Source organism: Mus caroli, chromosome 12, assembly GCF_900094665.2.
Source record: "Mus caroli chromosome 12, CAROLI_EIJ_v1.1, whole genome shotgun sequence".
Taxonomy (NCBI): Eukaryota; Metazoa; Chordata; class Mammalia; order Rodentia; family Muridae; genus Mus; species Mus caroli.
In genome coordinates this window covers 40302187-40308342 of record NC_034581.1, presented here as the reverse complement: position 1 = coordinate 40308342, position 6156 = coordinate 40302187, and positions in this window count along the sequence as shown.

The window sequence follows — 6156 nt, the reverse complement described above, 5'->3', positions numbered from 1 at the left end:
CCTAGAGAGTTTTCCTGGTTCCCTATAAGAAGGCTTTCATGTCTTTGTCTAGGGTTGCCATTTTGAAGAATGGTTGACCCCCACATACCATTATATATATATATTTTTTTTTTTAACAATTTATTTTATTAATATATGTAAGTACACTGTAGCTGTCTTCAGACACTCCAGAAGAGGGAGTCAGATCTTGTTGTGGATGGTTGTGAGCCACCATGTGGTTGCTGGGATTTGAACTCTGGACCTTCGGAAGAGCAGTCGGGTGCTCTTACCCACTGAGCCATCTCACCAGCCCCCATTTTTTTTTTTTTTCAGAATAAATGATCTTTGTCTTTGCATACTATCTGAGTCTGTGATCTTAGTGATTTTTGGACCTTTACAATCTATATTATTTCTTTACAACTATTACTTTTGGTTTTGGTTTGCTCTTGTTTTTTCCAAGTCATTAAGATATATCATTATCTGAGCTTTTTGTGAGTTTTTGACCTGAGCACTCAAAGCAGTAAGCTTTCTCTCAGGATGGCCTTAGTTGTGTCCCATAAGTTTTGATGGATTGTGTTTTTTCATTTTCATTCAATTTTTAGAACTTTCTAATTTCCTCCCTTATTTCTTCCATGTGTTGTTTGCTCTTCATGAGCCTGGTCTTTGATCAATAGTTACCATTCCTGTTGCTGTTATACAATACACTGGGTAAAGCAAATTAAAGGAGAAGGGATTTATTTTCACATACTCTAAGTTATAGTTCATTATTTCAGGGAAGTCACAGTGACATGAGTTTGGGAGAGCTGGTAACATTGTGTCTGCTGCCAGGACTCAAAAGAATAATGAATGCTTATGCACCATTTCTAAGACCCAAGCCTGGAGAACAGGGTTGTGCTTCTTTAGGGAGAATTTTCTTTCCTCAAGTAACTTACAAAAATGCTTTACAAGCATGCCCAGAGGCTAACCTAATTTGTAATTCCTCCGAAGTGTGCCTAGAGATTTGTCTCCTAGGTGATTACAGACCCAGTCAAGTTGCCAATCACCATTAACTATCAAACCCCCACCATTTGTCAACTTCCTACTCACACCAATAACATTGAAACGATAGCCTTCTGTCCCTTGTCTCCCAGTCTCAAGGGTATTTTATAGTGCAGAAATACAGGCAGTCTAATTTCCATGATCCCCGCAATGTTTAACAAGATACAAGGCAATCTCTTAACAATGAGCTCCTATATTATTTTTTAAGATGCATACTTTAATATATAGTGGCATAGAGTAAATCGTCCTATTCAAAAAGGGAGAAATGAAGCATAGTAAGGAAAAATCAAACCAAACCCATCAGAGAAACCTCCAAATTCTGCAGCTCCATGTCTGATATCAAAACCCGTGATGGAATCATCTCCTCTCTACAGGACTTGAATAATCACACCCCTGTAGCTTTTCCCTGTGAAATATACATAGCTTCGCTCTTGGGTGAGCTCTGCTTTCTGCATACAGCTTTGCTTCATGGATGTCTTTGGATGGATGTCTCTGTTCAAGTCTCCACTGAAACCTAAGCTTTACCTTTGCAGCTTCAAACAGTGGCCTCTTAGGAAGTCTTTTCAGGAACTCTGACCTGGCACACATTGCCTGGCCTTAATGGCTCTCTGCAACTTTGGAGCAAGCCTCCATGATCCCTTTAGTCTTGCATTTTTTATGGCTGCAATATCAGTAACACATGAACACTGCTAGTGCCTCATCAAGTGGATCACAGCTTCATCAGCTTTCTGTGCGCAGGTCACTTAGAAACATCTTTCTGGGCAGAGGAGCAAGGGAATTCCTTCAGTGGAAGTCTCTGGAAGTTTATGCTTTCTTTTTTCAAATGCATTTTCATTTCAGGAGATGGAGCCTTTGACGGGTGGGGTCTTTTCTCAGGACAACTTTCTTTTGTCTCAGTACAAGATTCTAGGATTCTTTATTCTTTTTTGTTGTTTCAAGACAGGGTTTCTCTGTGTAGCTCTGGCTGTCCTGGAACTCAATCTATAGACCAGGCTGGCCTCGAACTCAGAAATCCGCCTGCCTCTGCCTCCCAGGTGCTGGTATTAAAGGCATATGCCACCACTGCCTGGCTCTAGGCTTCTTTTCAATGGTGCTAAACACAGTGACAATTACTTTCAAGCCAACTTCATTGGTAATTTTTAAACTTGTTCATACTCTTTACCTAAAAAAGGCATTTCAAATGGTTTCTGCTCCGATTTTTGCTCTTTCAGTGTATACCTGGATACACAGTAGATAGCAGCCATGCCACACGTTAGGCACTATATGGAAATTTCCTCTGTCAAACAGATCCATCCATTACTTTCAAATTTAACCTTACTCAAATGATCAGACCGTGTGCACAATACAATTAAGCTCTTTGTCCGAATATCAATAACAATTCTTGGTCCCGTTACTGATAGTTGTTGTCCTCTTTAAAGTTTCATGAGCTGGGCCTCCAACTGTCCTTAGCATTCTTACCTTCCACTCTCCTATTGAAATGGCTCATTATTCTCAGTTTGCAGAATCCAAAGACTTTTCTTGCCAAAGTAACAGCTCTTCCAAAGTCCAGCCAGGAAGCATTTCTAAAGGCCTAAGAACCACACTGAAAGGTCTGTGCAAAGGCCACAGCAATGCCCTCATTTTGTGTACCACTTTTCTGACTTAGTTAATTTTTGTGTGTGGCGCTGTGTAAAATACTCATAAACACAGTTTCTAGGAGAAAGATTTTATTTGGGTTCATAGCTTGATGTTCATTCTTAAGGTTTGTGCTTAGTATCTATCAACTTGACAGAATCTGGAATAACTAGGGACATAGGCCTTTGGGAGTCCCTGTGGCAGACAGTCTTGATTTTCTGATATGGGAAGACCCACCACTGTGGGTGACACCACTCCTTATAAGGAGTGGAGGATAGGATCTGTGTAAGTAGAGCAAGAGAGCAGAGCACTGATCGCTCACTGCTTTCTTGTTGTTAGTGTGATGTGACCATCTGTTTGAAGTGTGTGTCACCTTCACTTGCCTACTAGACTGGACTCTTGAACACTGATTCAGAATAAATCCTATCTTCATTCAGTTGTGTTTGTCAGAAATATTAACCCAGGAACAGGAGAAAAGATAAGACAGAAGCATAGTGATACAGTTCTTGTTGGCAAGGGAGCCATATAGACAGGCTCCTGAGGCAGCTGGTTATATTTAGTCCACTGTCAAGTAGCAGGGAGCAATGGATGCTCAGGATCAGCTAGCTTCAACTTTTTGGGCATAGTTCATGACTCAAGCCAGGAAATAGTGATGTGCTCCTTTAGTGACCTCAAGTAATCAAGCTAATGTCACATAGGTATGTATGCCCAGACACTAACCTAATCTAAATATTCCCTAAGAGCTGTGCATAGAAACTTGTCTCTTAAGTTATTCGTTGACAATGGTATTGACTATTATACTTGGCTTTGTACTGCTTTAAATTCAGTTGTGAAGACATTTGATCATGATGGGGGTGAAATAGCTCAGATGATTTCAAATTTGTAGTGAGCAGCACAACCCCTGATCTCACAAGATGATGTCCAAGCAATACGGTCAGTTAAAACACCATTGACAAGGTTGGAGATTTCATGTCTTCTGATCTCAAAGTGCACTTGGGGTATGGTATGGTATGACTGTGTTCTCTGACACCATGAACCAGATGTGGGCTGTGTGGGAGTGTGAGCCAAAGGCAAAGGGTTGTGTTTCCTCTTACCTCAGAATTGCTAAGTGTGCTTGGAGTTTGTGTCTGAGATGGCATCATCATGGATATTTTAACTGCAGAATCTGCAGTGCACTGTGGTAGGAGTGTCTGCTTCAGGTAGTCATGTATCTTCTAACCTCACAGCTGGATATGTGTATGCTTGGGCAGGATAATCACTAGAGATGAGAGTTTAGGACCACATCCTCAAACTTTATGAGCTGAGGTGCAAACATTGTAGGGTATTTTAGATAAAGATACACAGGAAAAAATGCAATGCTATGTACAACAGAAATTCATAGCAAGAAATTCATCTTGAGAGAGGAAGTTATACATCTCACACCTGGGGCATTATTTCTTATTTTTGAAGGAGGTTAAAGATGTCACATTGAGCTCATGTGATACCAATAACAGGAAAAAAGGAAGGATAGATGTTATTACAGACTATAAACATTCAATGTATAATTATGAACAACTCTATGCTAATAAATTTGAGAAGTTAATGCCTTTAAAAAACAGTAGTGGGAGAGAGAGAGAGAGAGAGAGAGAGGAAGAAGAAGAAGAAGAAGAAGAAGAAGAAGAAGAAGAAGAAGAAGAAGAAGAAGAAGAAGAAGAAGAAAGAAGAAAGAAGAAAGAAGAAGAGGAGGAGGAAGAGGAGGAGGGGGAGGAAGAGGAGGAGGGGGACGGAGAGTTGGGGGGGAGAGGGAGGGGGAGGGGAGGAAGAGGAGAGAGAATTCAGTGGTTAAGAGCACTTGCTGTTCTTCTAGAAGACTAGAGTTTGAATTCAAGCATCCACACTAGGTAACTCATCCTTTAACTACAGCTCCAAGCATTCTGAGGCCATCTTCTCATATTAACGGGTGATATACATACATAGATAGGCACACATATACATAAATAAAAATACTTTTTTAAAACAATTTTGGGAGTGGAGAAATGGCTCAGTGGTCCAGAGCACTTATTGGGCAACCAAGAGGCCCCACATAAAAAGCAGTACATGCCCTGAATTTGCCTGTAACCTCTCACCACTGTAGAGAATAGAGCAAGAGGATTACTGGGCTAGTCTAGATTCAGGTTCAGTTAGAGATGGTTGTGGGTGCTGTGGCCCAAGGGTGCAACTTTAATTCTTTCAAAACATATTTTTAACGATGGTTCTTAAACCTCTCTTGTTGCCCACCACCCAGCGGAGGTAGTGGAGGTGTACACCTGTTTAGAAAGGTTCTTTGGAGCAACTCCCATCTAAGTTGTCTGGAAATCTGCACTTCAGTTCACTTGTTAGCAGCAGCAGCTCGATCAACTCACAAACACTTCATGGATACACCAGCGGTATAGCTCAGTAAAGTCAGGATAGCAAACATGAATAAGCAGCAGTGGCACTACCTAACAGAGACAGTCAGGCGTCAGCCTCAGCAGGAGTCAGCAGGAGGGACCAGCAGGAACACCAGAAGTTCTAGGCTGTGCCTTTCTCAGGGAAGAGAAGATGAGTGAAGACATAAGATCCACAAGCATTGCCCTATAAGCTAGCTCTATAAGCAAGTCAAGCTCAGCCCCTGCCACTGCCCGTCGTGTTCTATTTATACCCTCTGAACACCACATGTCCTTTACGGGTGTTGCCTCAGCATGTGTGTCTGTAGTTTATCTTAGCTGACATCATTCTGCCAATTGGCCAGAGTCCAAGAAAGAGGCAAGAAACTGCAGCACACCACCAGAAGTTTTTATAGTGCATTTCTCTCTATGAAGTCCGGACATATGCAGCTCAACTGTTCAATGGAAGGGAGACCAATCTGAGTGTTGTTAGCAAAGACTCCTTCATCACGTGTCCTTTCACATGCTTGCTTTAGTAGAACATCCTTTTACCTGTGTCTGCTTCCAAGAAACGTTTCTTCACATGTCTGCCCCAGCAAAACACCCTCCAAATGACTTTCTAAAGAATGCTTAAGTTTCCACATCACCTGGGTGGAGCTAGATGAATGGTGAGGGAGGCCTTTATATGACTCTGATCATACCAGTGCCCATTGCTGCTGGCATGCAAATCAGTGGAACCTCAGAATGGCCCTGAAACAGGGCAGTGGCTGGTTTTCCCATCTTTATGGAAGCTCCTTCATGGGCTGGCAGCCTGGCACCACTGCACTGGCAGCCATTGGAATAGATGGCTACTACAGAGTTTCTGTCTATTCCCCATTGGTCCAAAGGCTGATTATAATCACTTGCTGTTGGGCTGTGCTGTAGATCTGCACCTCAATGCTGGTCTTTGGAGTCTGTTTCCCTTGTTTGTTACTCAGCCTTCCTCACCCCCTTCTGGTTGCTACAGACTATATTAGTAACTTTAAGAATTTAAGTCTGGCCAGGCGGTGGTGGCGCACGCCTTTAATCCCAGCACTTGGGAGGCAGAGGCAGGCGGATTTCTGAGTTCAAGGCCAGCCTGGTCTACAAAGTGAGTTCCAGG